Genomic DNA, 14,599 nt, shown 5'->3' on the forward strand with positions numbered 1-14,599 from the left:
TGAGAGCACACGTTTGTGTTTGACAGCTTTGTCGACCGACACGTAGCATCCATCATGCCGCACGAATGTACAGGCCCGCGCAGAAGTAAACGGAGCACGGGAACGGTGGCCGAACTGCATCGCTGCGCCGTGTATGGGCGCCGACGGAAACCAAGGAGCACCGGTCCAAGAGTGTGTTCGCAGTGCCCCCGTAACCCTATCTGATATGTTTAATCTTCGCTCCGCTGGCGTGTCACACTGGACGTGACGGTTTTCAAAAGGCAGCGCTGGGCCACAGAGGCTCGCTGATTGCATTGCCGCTCGCAGGCATCAGCGGCGACCGAATCTGCCGCTGTTGAGCTGGACGAAGCTGCGCGCGCGCTCTTGTAAAGGGCGGCATAAAATTGTACGACGCTGCGGTTTTTCATAGCATGTTTTTGCGATATAAATGATTTTAAGGCGGCAACAAAAGTGCACTGGGCAATGTAGAAATCCCATTCACAGGAATTTTTGTTGTTCAGAAAAAAAATCTCGTTTCCAACATTGTTTTTTTCTTCTTAGTTTTGGGTTTTGTCCTGAGTTACTGCTGCCATTCTGTTCAGGTCTGTTTTGAAGAAAGGAAAATACAAAATGCCCATGCGGTGCAAATTTTCTGTGTTAAAGTACGCCGTAAACAATAGATACAGTCGTTGTCTTTTATTAGAGCGGGCGACATAGGTCGCATGTTTTGTTGCCGCATTAACTCTTTCGCTCCCGTTGACGAGTATAGTCGTCATGGGATTTTGTACCAAAATGACCGATGACGAATATGGTCGTCATCGGTCATGACGAGTATACTCGTCATCGGTTATTTTGTAGCCCTGATGGCACTCCTTTTGCAAGACACTGAGGGGTTGAGGTAAAGCCATCTCGAGCAATCTTTTTGACACCATTGAAGAAATAAAGGAAAGTTATGGCGTCGAAATATCGAAGCCGTGTGAAGTCATCTTGGGGCAATCTTTCTTACAAAGTTAGAGAAAGAAAAGAACGTTGTTTCATCGAAATAATGGTGCCCTTTTATTAAGAACAAATCGCTCTACAAAGTGAGAGAAAAAGATTTTTTGGTAAACTTGGCACATTTTTCTTTCTTCATGGTACCGAAAGGGTTAAAAACGGATAGCGATGCTGCTGTTTTTAACGAGCACCTTCAGATAGCTAGAAAATATTACAGCTTTTAAAAATCCTTTGGCGCTGTTATGTCTATGGTAATTAGAAGACATTAATTAGCTGATGCTTCGACACGCACCGTTTGAAAAATTCAGGGCCCTTCCACTTTGTGAAGAAGGATGACCAGTGGAGCTGTAGTGCGTAAAGTTAACGTGGTCTTAGCGGCTAATTCTAATATAATTTATTTTCCGATAGTTCCGGTAAAACAGCAGTTACTGCCATTTTCTGTAACGACACTCCCTGCGTAAATGGCCATGAATTGACAGATCCGCCGCGACCACAAACTATGCGCCCTATGAGGCCCGCTGTAATAGAAGACAATTTTATTTATTCTTTACGCCGTTCACTAACACAAAATATCCACCGCATGGCCATTTTGCATTTTCCTTTCTTCAGAACAGACCTGAGCTGAGTAGCAGCAGTAGCTTGGAAGAAACCCAAAATTAAAAAATAAAATTTACACCATCTTCCCGCAAGGGGAACCATGGGGTAGATGCGATGCATCGGGGGTTGCCGTTGCGTTATTCAAATCATCGGACGATTTCATCGGAGCGCCGGCGGCGGAACGACTGGGCGGAGCGGCGCACTTACCGCGTTTATATGCAGCGGAATGAGAAAGAGCAGCGCATAGTAGCGCATAGCAGCACATGCGCATGTGTTAACCGAGCGCAAGCGCGAGAGCAAGCTGCGCGCTAACGCACAGCTGGCACGGCGACGGGAGCGAGCTAACCGCGCTGACGCACAGATGGCGCTGCGGTGAGAGCGGCGGAGCACACAGCTGCCGCGCCGAGGATGCGGACTACGCCGCGACAACGACGCGGGGCGAGGCGAGTTAAAGAGATGCGTCGCATCTAAAAAGGTTGGAAGCAAGATTTTTTTTCCGAAATACAAAGCTTTCTGTGAATATGCTTTCTTTATTCTCCAAGGCAATTTTGTTGTCATCTTACCATAAATTACATCGCAATGACATGCTATGCCAAACCGCAGCGGCCTACAAGTTTATGCCGCCATTTACAGCGCGCAACAATGCACGTTTCCTGGCGCGCGCAGCTTCGTGCAGCTCAACAGCGGCAGATTCGGGGGACGCTGGCGCCTGCGAGCGCGATGCAACCAGCGCCCCTCTGTAGCCCAGCGCTGCCTTTATAAAACAGTCGCTTCCAGCATGACACGCCAGCAGAGCGGCGATTAAACATATGAGATAGGGTGGTGGGAGCAGTGCGAACACACTGCTAGACGGGCGCTCCTTGGTTCCTGTGGCCGCCCATACGCGGCGCAGCGATGCAGTTCGGCCACCGCTCCCGTGCTCCGTTTACTTCTGCGCGGACCTGTACATTTTGGGACTCACCACCGGTAGTCCACGGTTAGTGCAAGTGCTGGACTGCTTCTCAGAGGGTCCGCGGGGAGTCACTCCGAGACTGTAAATTGATGATCAGCACTATGTTTCTTGCAAGCCACTGAAATGAAGCGTTGACACGGGCAGCATTTAAAATGGGCGAAATTAGGACCAACGTTTCCGAAACCAACTTATTAGAACAAGTTGGGATGCAGTCAAATCTCGACATAACGAATCACGCGGGACCGCCCGAAAGTCGTTAGTAATTATGAAATAGTGTTGTAATGAAAAAATTGCGGTTATAGGCCCCTGCTCATACCTAGGAGTGACAATGACGTACCGTAACTACCCGATTCTAACGCGCACCTTTTTGCCGCAAAAATAGTCCGATAAATCGCATGCGCGTTAGAATCGGATACGAAACCGAAACTGCCGAAAGAGCGGAAATTTCGTCCCACCCATCGCCATCGCCATCTCAAGGTGGCGCCAAAGCCTTTAGCAACAATTTTTCGAACGCAGGAAGCATGAGCGCCTAGGCTTTTCTATAGGCGTTCACACAAATCGTCAAATCGTTCCACTTGCACACTTGATAACAGCAATGGCAGCAGCGGCTCTCACGCGTTCAAAACGAGCGGCCGGCTGAAGCGTGCGCCTCTGGAGAAGCTCGCGGGATGGGCGTGCGAGGCGTAGGTCACGATCCCATCGACCATGGTTGAACGTTCGTTTAGAAGTGTGGCATCGCGAACGCTCTTACGGCACCGAGGACGAGATGTTGTGGTCAGCGGAAAGCGACTAGGAGTGAGATGAGTGAGATTACTTCGGACCCGCCGCGGTGGCTCAGTGGCTAAGGCGTTGCGCTGCTGAGCACGAGGTCGCGGGTTCGATTCCCGGCCGCGGCGGCCGCTTTTCTGATGGAGGCGAAAAGCAAAAACGCCCGTGTGTACGAGATTTCGGCGCACGTTAAAGATCCCCAGGTGGACAAAATTAATCCGGAGCCCTCCACTACGGCGCGCCTCATCGCCTGCGTTGCGTCGGTGCGTTAAACACTACAATAAAAAAAAATCAACAATCAATCGAGATTACTTCGGGAAATAAATCGTCCATTTCTCCCGCATTCGCTTATCTGGGTCACAAAGTTCCGTGCGCGCTACAATCGGAGGTGCAAGTTTTTTCGTTTTTTTTGCCAGGAAAATAGGGTGCGCGTTAGAATCGGGTAAGTACTGTACCTGGGCAGCATGCGCGTTTGCAGACAAGCAAACTCTCAAATGAAAACGGTGAACTTACTTCAAAGCAACTTTATTTGAAGAAATAAGTTTTTTTTTTTTCTTATGGCGAGTGCAATGTAGAAAGAATTCGCAATGTAGAATTTGCACGAACTTCGCAGCAACATCACTCCCAACAAAAAAATACCTGCCCGCAAACGTGAAATGCACGAAAAACAACCGAACCACCAACCAGCCAACACCTGACACCCAAAGCAACAAGAGAAAAAATGGTCAAAGTCGGCTAGGCTGTCTAGGCTACTGCACATTAAAGTACAGCTTTGTGGTGGCGCTAGCAATTGGCTTTGAACATGGGGATGATGATAGCTACTCCACTTGACGGAACACACACAAAAATGGTGGTTTCTCTTCCGTGGAAAAGTGGCGGCGCCGTTACTTTACCCGAATTCGTAGTAGCACTGATGTTCATCGACTGTGAAAGAGAAAATAAATAACGTGCGTTCTTCTGAAATATGCGCTATACTGAAATTCGTCGTTCTAAAATACGTTTACATTGATAATATAGGCTTTGTGGGGATGCGGAAAATGGTCGTAAATCTGAGAAATTCATTAATGTGGGATTCGTAGTAACGATATTTGACTGTGTAAATATAGGCTGCATGTGCGAGCGTGCAACGTACATTTCCACATAACGCGTCTCTTAGCTACGGGTCATGGGAGGAGCGCGGCTGGTTCCATTTGTTTCATAATTGCTTCCACGTTCAGAGTTTAATGCCAACGGGTGTAAGATGGATAACGACGTAATGTTAACTGCCAGCACGGCAGTGTGGTACGACAAACTTTGACGGCCGAGATGCCAGCTTTTCGGCCCACGAGTTTGTCCGAGCCAGTGTGCCTACATAAATGCTTATTTAGTGGCTCTAACCCAAGCCTGCAAGGTAAATAGCACCATAGCATAAAAGACGTTTCGTGCAACCACGAATCCGTAATACCTGCTAGTAGACATAAAAAATAATTAAAACCTTTCCACTCAATGTGAAAGCTGTCGAAAGTTCAGAGCAGTGATTCGATAATGGGCTATAGCGTAGTTATCCACTCCCTGCTACCGCCCAATGAAAGTCAAATTTCCCGCGTTCACAGTACGCGCGCGCCCCATGCCTGAAACTGTGCCAGCGAGAGTTCTGTTCTTTTTGTGCTTGCTTTTACTGCCACACGTGCCGGCGTTGCACTGCCACTTTTTTCGCTTACTATCGTAAAAAATTTCCCCGCATTTCCCCGAGGGGAAGAATGTGAAAGTGCGAATGCACGAGTTGAATTTGCGCGGTTCGGTAATGTTCGCGAAAGAGAGATCACACACACACACACAACTACAAAGAAAGAAAGATGCATTTATTCACAGAAACCTATTTGTGTTGTCGTTGTACTTGATTGCTAGAGCGGATCTCAGCTTTGAAATTTCGTGTCAGTACTCCTTTAAGCGGGTGCATTAGCCCTTCTTACACCCGATTCCTGGCCAATCCCCCACGTGGGTATGTGCCATGTCAGCGGCCAGGCAGCGCGCGCCCATCTCCCCCCGTTGCCAAGGAAGACGAGGAGATTCCTGGCCAATCCCCCACGTGGATATGTGCCATGTCAGCGGCCAGGCAGCGCGCGCCCATCTCCCCCCGTTGCCAAGGAAGACGAGGAGCGCGCGCACCCGCAGCTGTTGCTATGTGGACGGACGGCGGTCGCCGGAATTCAGGGTCGCTTATAAAGTGCATTCGCACTTGAAACCAGCCCAACGAGCGTTCTTAAGGAAATTAACGCGGGCGCTGCCGGTTAATTACGTATATTTTGCCTCAAATGTACCGATAGTTTTCTTTGCGCTAAACGACAGGGATATGTAGGACAGGCGCCAGCAGTTTACGAGTTTTGAACGCTTATCACTACATAAGCCGCTTGGCTTTCGAAGCCTCTGAGTTACGCTGCGACGAAAGCGGCTACCATGTAACGCCCTGTGGCTCTACTTGGGTCCAGCGAACGAGCTGCGATGACAAGGCGAGCGCTTAAAGTGCTCTGCACTTAATAGCCCTTGCCGTGAACGATGCGTGAAAACCCAACACGTTCTTCTTTGCTTGCTGAACTTCACATCCCCAGCTTTCCGGCTCAACCTAGTTCAGCCATCGGCCATGAGGAACTCCGGAATGAGCGTAACGCTATGGGCGGCGATCTTTTCAACACGATTACTGATAATTTACGAATGTTCTGTGATGTTTTTTTTATCATATTTGGGAGTGAAAACACCAGTTTATAAAATAAGCTTCAGTATATTTGTTCCACAAGGTTCCTGATGGGGTTAAGGTGAGTATTGCGGATAGGCTTCAAGCATTGCAGAAAAGATCATGTCGCTGGAGCCCACCACGTGTTGATCAATCTGTGGGTGATTGGCCTCGTCCTTGTATCTGTTGTTACGATCGGCGTACGGTTTTGCTAAGACCATCCTCAATATTATCCAATTCGACCACCCAAGCCATCTGTCGTTCGCCCCCCCTCCCCCCCTCCCAACTTATAGACGGTGAGTGACGCGGCTTTTTACGCAATCACGCGGCGGCGACTGACGCTGCTGCTGTGCACAAGCCGGTTTCGGCGGCCAGACGGTCACCTTAGCGCCCGCCGGCGTGGGCAGCCACGATGACCGAGAACGTCGGACGGAGGTGGTGACAAAGGCGTCGCGCGTTGCCGCCCTTTTGGTGGCAGGCTAAGTGCTCCTGTCTTCTTCGGCGGCGAGCACAGCATCGTGGGAACCGTTTGTGGGGGGTCCGATACGCCGCTGTTCAACGAGCGCCCGACGCCGGATTTCCAACGGGGCCCCAAGCGTCCTCCTATCGCTCCAACCTCGGGTGGTCGTAAGGGCTTTGACCTTAGGAAGATTGCACCACCGAAGTCAACCTGACGCTGACCTGTGGGAGAGAAAAAGTGTTTTTATCTGTGAGTGTGCGGGTGTCGATTTCAGTGCCACGAATTTCCAAGATTATTGCGTTCCTGAAAACAGTAGGAGAAAGGGCGAAAGGGGATGGACCTAACTTGGTTATTAAATCTCGCGTGAGCGGGAGCGCAGAATCTTGTTCACTCAGTCAAACGCCAAGTAAATTTCTGTACATAAAGTTGCTTTCTTCGCTTTACTCGGGCCCAATGTTTGCCCCAACTCAGGACCAACGAACGGACGCCATCACCGGTCACGGTACCAGATCCGCAACACTGTCCGGGTTCCAAATAAGTCGCATTTTTGTGCCTACGCGCGTTACTGGGGCGTTGAATAAGAAACGGATGATATGGGGCTAACGCGAAGGGGGGGGGGGGGGGGGTGACTACTGCGTGCTGTTACAAATCGTCGGGGTGTGCGTGCGTGCGTGCGTTCGTCTGCATGTGCGCGTGTTCGTGCGCGCGCGCGCGTGTGTGTGTGTTTGTGTGTGTTCATGCAGCACGCCCGCTTTGACAACAAACAGGGCGGCGCTGCGCCATGAAATGTACCCGCATAGCCTTGGATACGATATAGGAAAACAATTGTGCAGCGCTCAATTGTGCAGCGGCAGTTCACGGCGGCGGCGTCTGACTCATCGCCTCTTCGACTCTGAGAGAGTGTTTTTTTTTGTGTGCTGGAACTTTAGTGCCATGCGCAACACGAGGAGTGCTTATAGACCGTCGGGAGTAACGGTTATAAATAGGCGCTTTCTGCGAGAGCCGTGCGGCGCGCTACGGGCTCTGTTGCAGAACGTCAATATGCCCGTTCAAATTCAACTTTTGTAAGCACGGCACTCTGCTGCTGCTTCCATCGTCGCTGTTTTCTACTCGCCATTCAATGAACTAGTTAAGTTTGGCTCTTGGCCCTTCATCGTTAGGAAGGGACGCAGCTCTCAGGGCAGGCGCTCGCCCAACACGTTGTCACAACTTGACGGATGTTGGCTCTTGGGTGCCTTCGCCAAAGTAACAGCGCGCTGCCTTTGTTCGCAACGTTCGTATTACCGTGTTTACCCCCTCTATTCGCTGCAGTTACTGGCGTGGCATTATGTCTCTACCCCTGAATGGCCTGGAAAATAGGGACTGAACGGTACGCGTGAGGGCGTTTTACATGCGGGGATTTTCTTACTTGAGGAGCCCAGTGTAGGACTAAAATATGAGCGAACATATGATGTGATCCGGGGTTTGCAGCTGCGGTGCTTCCGCTACAAAGCAGCGGTTGGCCACAGCAGGGCGAGCCATTTTTATGGCCCTCCTGTCCGGTAGTGGAGTACGGGGGGAGGGCAGAAAAGGCCGAGACCCCAGCGAAAAATTAGGGTTCGAGAGGGGGGAATGTTTAGGAGGGCGCCTGTAATTTTGTGGTATTTAAGGACTCAGAATGATAGCAACTTGAAAATATTTATATGTGCGTTATTGGGGTTGTACTTTACGGTGAGCTGGTCTTATCTAATGAACCGGCTTTGGTTGCAGTACATTCTGCGCCTACTTCAGCCATAGGCCACCAGCGGCTGAAGAACGAGCGTGAGTCTACGGGCAGCAATTTTTTGAGCACGATTACAGAAAGTTTCCAAATTGTTCTGCGCCGTACTTACCTTGTTATCTTGGGATGGAGAACCACCACTATGTAAAATATGGATAGGGTATATTGGTTCCATTAGGTTCCTGATAGGTTCGTAGTGTGGGTGCTGCGGAGAAGCTTCAACCATTGCGGGAAAGCTCCTGTCGTCCTCGGGGCACACGATGTTTTGCTCAATCGGTGGGTGCTTTTCCTCGTCGTTGTATTAGTCCAGGTTCGAAATCAGTCGAACTTCCTTGTGCTTACGCGCGTTACTGGCGCGTTGAATGATAAGCGGATGCGAGCCTAAAGTCAAGTGGTGATGCGAGGATTCTGTTACGAATCGTCTGTGCGTGGATGGTACGTGTGTGTGCGTGCGTGTGCGTGCGTGTGCGTGCGTGTGGCTTCGAGAACAGGCTGCGGCCAGAACCATCTCGGGCGGCCGTTCACGGCGACGTTCTTCGTTTTTTCGCGCTGTTTTGCTTCAGTTCATAATGAACCAACTGGCCCCACTTCAGACATTAAGTTAGAGAGTAGAAGCATTAGAGAGTAGAAAGCGTTGTTAGGAAATGGCAGGGCAAGCCAATTTTATCGCCATGCCGTCCTGTACTTGTGTATGCCAGAGAGAGCGCCCAAGGACAAGACCACTGCGAAAAATTATGGTTCGAGTTGGGGTGCAGAGGTGGTGGGGTGCTTACGAGGGCGCCTATAATTTTTGCGTTATTTAAGGACTTAGGAGATATGCGACTCGTAATTAATTGTATCTGTGTTATTAGGGTAGTAAATTGCAGCGAACTCATCTTATCTAATGAACCTGCTTTGGTTCATTTATATTCTGCGCTCCATATTTCCTTATTGCAATCTTCGTGAACGCTACAAGCTCGCAAGTGAGAAAAGAACAAGTTTTCGTGACGACAGAAACGGAGCCGTTCATTCGGCAGACGTATTGCACAAAATCATGAAGTACTGTGTGCACCGAAACGTCAATTAGATTTCAGCTTGCAACCCGTTTGTCTTTACATACGTTGGCACAACGGGGGGTATTCAGACAAAGGATGGCTGAGTGGGATACATTATCCAATGCACCTATACGTCCGAGGTCCAGAAGATCTCGGTGCGTGGGGGGAAATTGAGTGTAGCTGGACTGATGGCTTGTTCTTTGTGGTGTTTCCTAAACCCATACATTGTGTCGCGCAAATGACTCAGTCGTACTGAGCCTCCTGCTTTAGAGCCGTCCGGCAGGTTAATATTTAGACGCGAAGCTTCTCATGCTCGGGGCTGTCTCCCTCCCTTGTTGTCTGCCATCCGCACTCTATTGCGCATGCCCGTCTCTTCAGCCCCGTCAGCGTTTGGGCTGACGTCAGCGCAGTACACTATTCAAAGAAATAGTTAGGCAGCGCCCGGTTTCGATCCCACGACTCTCTGGCCGTAACGGGAGGTACGTGGCGCTCTCCCCACTGCGCTACAAACCGAGACGGGAGCGTGTGCTACGAACGCGCCTTATGTCCTTCACTCATTCAAACTACGTCAAGAAGCTACTGATACAACGAAAGCACGCGAAGCTGAACGTCAACGGAAACGACGAACTGAAAACTTTAGAGGAGGATGCTGAATTTTCTGCGGGAAGGCTGTGGCGGGAAGCGCCACGCGCCTTGCAGCTCAACCAGAGAAGAGGACGAAGACAGCGGGGTAGGAGCGTGAGCACTTAATAAAGAAAGACTGAGAACCAGGAGGTGTTCGATCAGATAACGCGGGTGTCGGTCTCTTCGCATTTCTCTGTCTCTACATGGGGGTTCACGCTGCGTTCCTATTCGTGCTCCGATAAATGAAACAACATAACGGAAACACAATGGAACCTACACGGAACCCCATGACGCTTCGCATCCTCCTCATGGTTCCCCGCGGGAAGATTGTGTAATTTGGTTGTTTTTACTCATGACGTGTCTAACCGCGCCAAGATCAGAAGGACCTAAGCCCCTTCTTTTCTACAGCAGGAAAACGTCGCCCCCGCCTTCCGGAGCCCCTGCTTCCATGACGGGATGCCAACACGGAGGACACGATTTGGGCATGCCACGTCTGGCATTAGTCCTTACGTCACCCTTTGGGGTCTAACACCGTCAACCTGTACCCGCAACTGAACATAACTAAGGCTTGTCTTGCTATGTCTAAGGCTAAATTGGGTGGTTGCTGAACGTTAAGCCTAAACGTAGAAAGGGACTTATGTCAGGCTTTGATGTCTACGGTCATCAACCCGCACCAGTTTGAAGAGTAACTGGCTCTTCTCGTTGCGCGTAAAGCTGCGAGTACAAATAGATGTCCTAAGATGTCAAAGCAGAACGTTAGGCCTATCGGCCGCATACCGCCCAGTTGGTGAGGTTATTCTTGCTGGTGCGGTTATTGGGGCAACTTATGGCGCCGGTAACAACCGGAAATTTACGATATTCCCAGGAACCCAGCTATAGCTCTCGAACGAACTCCGCTCCAAACCGGCGTTACATGTCCCATTCGCAAGGTACGCCCCCGAATCCACAGAAGCCAAGGCTGCAGCCAGCCACGCATCTAAGCAGTCGCTACGGGAATTAATTCCACCAGACCCCGCTCCTCTGCCCGTTGGATGGCCCCGTGGCGCACAAGTGCTCCTGCACAAGGCACGGGCTGGTTCAGTGCTCGCCAAGTGGTGCGCCTACGTGCCAAAGCGCCTCCATCATGCCGTCCAGGATCAGTAACCCGTGGCCGCTGTTGCCTGCACCTTCTTCTCCACAGTAGCCACGCCTACTGTACACCACATTTTGTGGGAGTGTCCCCGCCTCCAAACGCTTCATTTAAAGTGTCTTCTGCTCACAGTCCAGCGGCTCGAGGACTCTGCAAAGCCGCTGCAACCCGCCAATACACGGCAGGCGCTGCTTTTTCTGTGAGAGTTCGTGCGCTCCTGAAGTAACGACAACCGTATGTAAACTTTAAACCTTTACCCCCCCCCCCCCCCTCCCGGCATTTTCCTTCAATCCCCATGCCGGCCGACGTGTCCGCCCCTCTAATAAACTTTTGTTACGTTATTCTAGCAATGTCGTAAATACCCGCTATTTAACACATTCGCAATTGTGTACTGGATAGCGCTTTCTAAGTTCGGTCCACGGTATACGGCATGCACCAAGCCCTCCAACAAATAAATTATACATCACGTTCCCTATATGCAAGCATTACAAATGTTGACCACAAGAAATATGCGCCCGTAGTCCGAATCCCGTGCGGGAATGCTGATGTCAGGATGCCTTATCTTCTACAAGGATGGTGCAAACGCGGTGCGATTTCCAACGCATACAGAAACAGACCGTTAGCGAGCACTTTACGCAGCTGTGGCGACCAGTACATCAACCAGTCGTGACGAAAGGCCTGATAAGAGCCGAAGCCTGTCTGCTCCACCGAGTAAGAACAGACTCAGCCCGTACACCAGCTTGGCTACATAAAATCAACATTGTTTCATCCCCTTTGTGCCCCTCGTGCAGTGTGACTGGTGACATTGATCACTTCATTATGAACTGCTCCAAAACCAACCCTGAGCGGACGAACTTTTTTCGTGATCTCAAGAAGTTAGGAGTGCCCCATGCTACATCGGAGGACATTATTTTTCCTAGAGACTACTGGATTGGGCGAAGAGAGGTGTCTCGTCTCCTGCTGGAATTTTTGCACTTCACAGAACTGAGTGAGGGGTGGTGACATTGTGTGTCTGTTATTTTAGGACTAAGTGAGGTGTGATGACTTTGAGAGTCTCTGATATGCTATTGGGGACGTTTAGGCGGAGCAATTGTCGGCAGCTATGCAAGGGTAAGTCCACCTTATTCAACAGTACTTACTACTACTACTACTTCAGCAGCGTTGCCTACCCACAGCCTAGCACATACCCGCTGTGGGGCATTGAACAGAACTCGGTCAGCTAGAATGTCGGCTGCTTTCGCGTGACAATCCCTGTATGGTGCAGCCAAACCGCACGTGAGTTATTTTTTCTAGGAAAGGTCAGCTGGAATTTCATCATGTAAACATATCAAAATTTTGAATATCTTATGCATGCGTGTTTCCTCCAGCGTCCCAGCATTCATCGTGTATTCTGCTGACCCAGACACACGTAATGTGGGGTTTTGTGTAGTTTCATGCCGCGTTACGATTTGTGCAGCATACGCAAGCACACCATGTGCTCGTGTTGCTTTGCGAAGAAGAAGACGAAGAGGAGAAGGAGGAGGAAAGCGCCGGCCGGCGACGTTTATCCGCGAGACAAAAACGGTTCGGGTAACTAGCATCGGGGCTAGCTCGGTGACGGGCACGGCGAGGCGAGGTCCGCGAGAAGACCTCTTTACCAGCGCCGCCGGGGCCGGACACAACGGAGTTTGCTGCCCTGCCGCGATAGCCATCAAGGTAGGTGAAGAGGGCAGAAATTTCGGCGCCGGAGTCAAGCTTCCGTGGCACTTAACACCAGTCGGTGGCTGCAAGCGCGAATATCGAAAGTGGGTGCCGCCCCACCCAAAACAGAAGTTACCTCGAGAACCAACAACCGCACGAGACGACAACAACAACAACAACATTTATAATTTACTCGTAACACAGTTCCGTCTTCAAAGCGAACTGATTTGAGAGGCGAATTTTTTTTTCTTTAGTCTAGCATCGAACATCCCCTTCCGTAGAGCTATGCAAACATTCGTGATTGCGCAACAGAGAGTGAAGTTTTGACCGATGTCCTTAGGCCAGCAGAAAGCCCCCTCAACACATCCCAAGCCCTGACCAGTGAGGATGCGGATTCATTGTCGTCAGCACTCATTGAACAGGTGCCATTGCACTGTGGTCGTTCTAGTGAACTAGTAATTGACGTGTGAGGAAACAGCGATAAATGCAGAATGCGGCTTCGGGTGTCACAAACCCAGCGCTCCTTGTGTCACGCTGGCTGTCTGTCTCGCGGTTCTGCCATGCTCGACTGTCTTTTTCAAGAATCTCACTCCCACGTGCGTGAGCGGGCATGCCCGTGAGTGGCAGGGTTTAACCTGAGAGTACTTAAATGTAGGAGAGGATTTCAGTGCGCGCTAACCTCACGTTCGCGCACAGACGTGCCAGGTCAGCGGCAGTTCACGGCTCATCATTGACTCTGGCTAAGGTTCGCTTGACCCATGATGCTACGAACCTAATAGTTCAAGTGCAGCCAGTTTGTGGGGGTTCCTACTCAAATACTTAAAGAGGGCACATTGAAGGACGGTAAAAAGCTGCTCATCGACAAAATACCTACAACCGTACAACACTGCAAAAGTAATGCGTTTGTATAGATAAATTCAAGGCAACTTACATTGGTAGATAATGGTGAAAAGTGCAACACGACCAAATTTCAGTTATTCGGTATGCATGTTGGTCACGGAACAAAGCAACATCACTAGTCAGTTGGCATGACACTAATTACCTTACCACCCCAGTTTATTTGTACTGAAATATTAGATGCAGATCATGTAATAACATATACTAAGGTATCACGTTGTATCGCGTTATATAGTGGCCCAGAAAATCGTGACAAGTAGATTACCATGAGCAGAAGCTTTCTACCACATCTATTTAGGACGGGGTTACCTCTTCCACCCGATTGGGACTTGAGGCAGGAGGTTGACAAACCACTCGTTGTTTCAGGTCACGAGCTTCAATTCACCTCAAGAGATCGTCTAACAATCTGCTGCCGGGAACGGTGCCCCGCTACTGAATACCATACGTGGTGTCCTGTTTAGCGGCGATTCATAATGCGGCTTTTTAAAATAATGTATGATATTGTGACACTAGGAGGAAGAGTATATAAAAATGGTCATAACGATGGACAACCATCGCTTTTACAGCGCCGCTTAAGTAGCTTTATGTTGTGAAGTGGTCGGGGCGATTTTGTCGTCCCACTAAAAAGTTGTAGCGAAAGCCAACTTTCGAACAAGGCCATTGCAGATGATTCAGAAGTGACGGTTATTCTCTGCCCCTTGCACCGAATAGCACGAGTAGAGGAGATTATCTAGAGCCGGTATCAGGACTGTACTGCGGCATTGCATGTGCTGGTACATTGGGCCTTTTTCTGCTATAGCCGCCCATTTTAGTGCTTTTACTGCGAATAATTCCTAAACATTGACCTCACAGAGCTAAGCTGTAGATGTACATTCCATTCAAACGTATTCTTCACCTAAGTTGGTGTGCGCTGAAAAGCTTTTAAGTTGCGCGCTCGCTAACACATGGGGATTTCTGGCACAGCACGCGTTGACACAAGCGCATGCTTTCCTGACTAGCTTTAGGAAATGTGTATTT

Source organism: Haemaphysalis longicornis, unplaced genomic scaffold, assembly GCF_048455015.1.
Source record: "Haemaphysalis longicornis isolate Haplotype H1 unplaced genomic scaffold, Haemaphysalis longicornis Haplotype H1 scaffold_3, whole genome shotgun sequence".
Classification (NCBI taxonomy): domain Eukaryota; kingdom Metazoa; phylum Arthropoda; class Arachnida; order Ixodida; family Ixodidae; genus Haemaphysalis; species Haemaphysalis longicornis.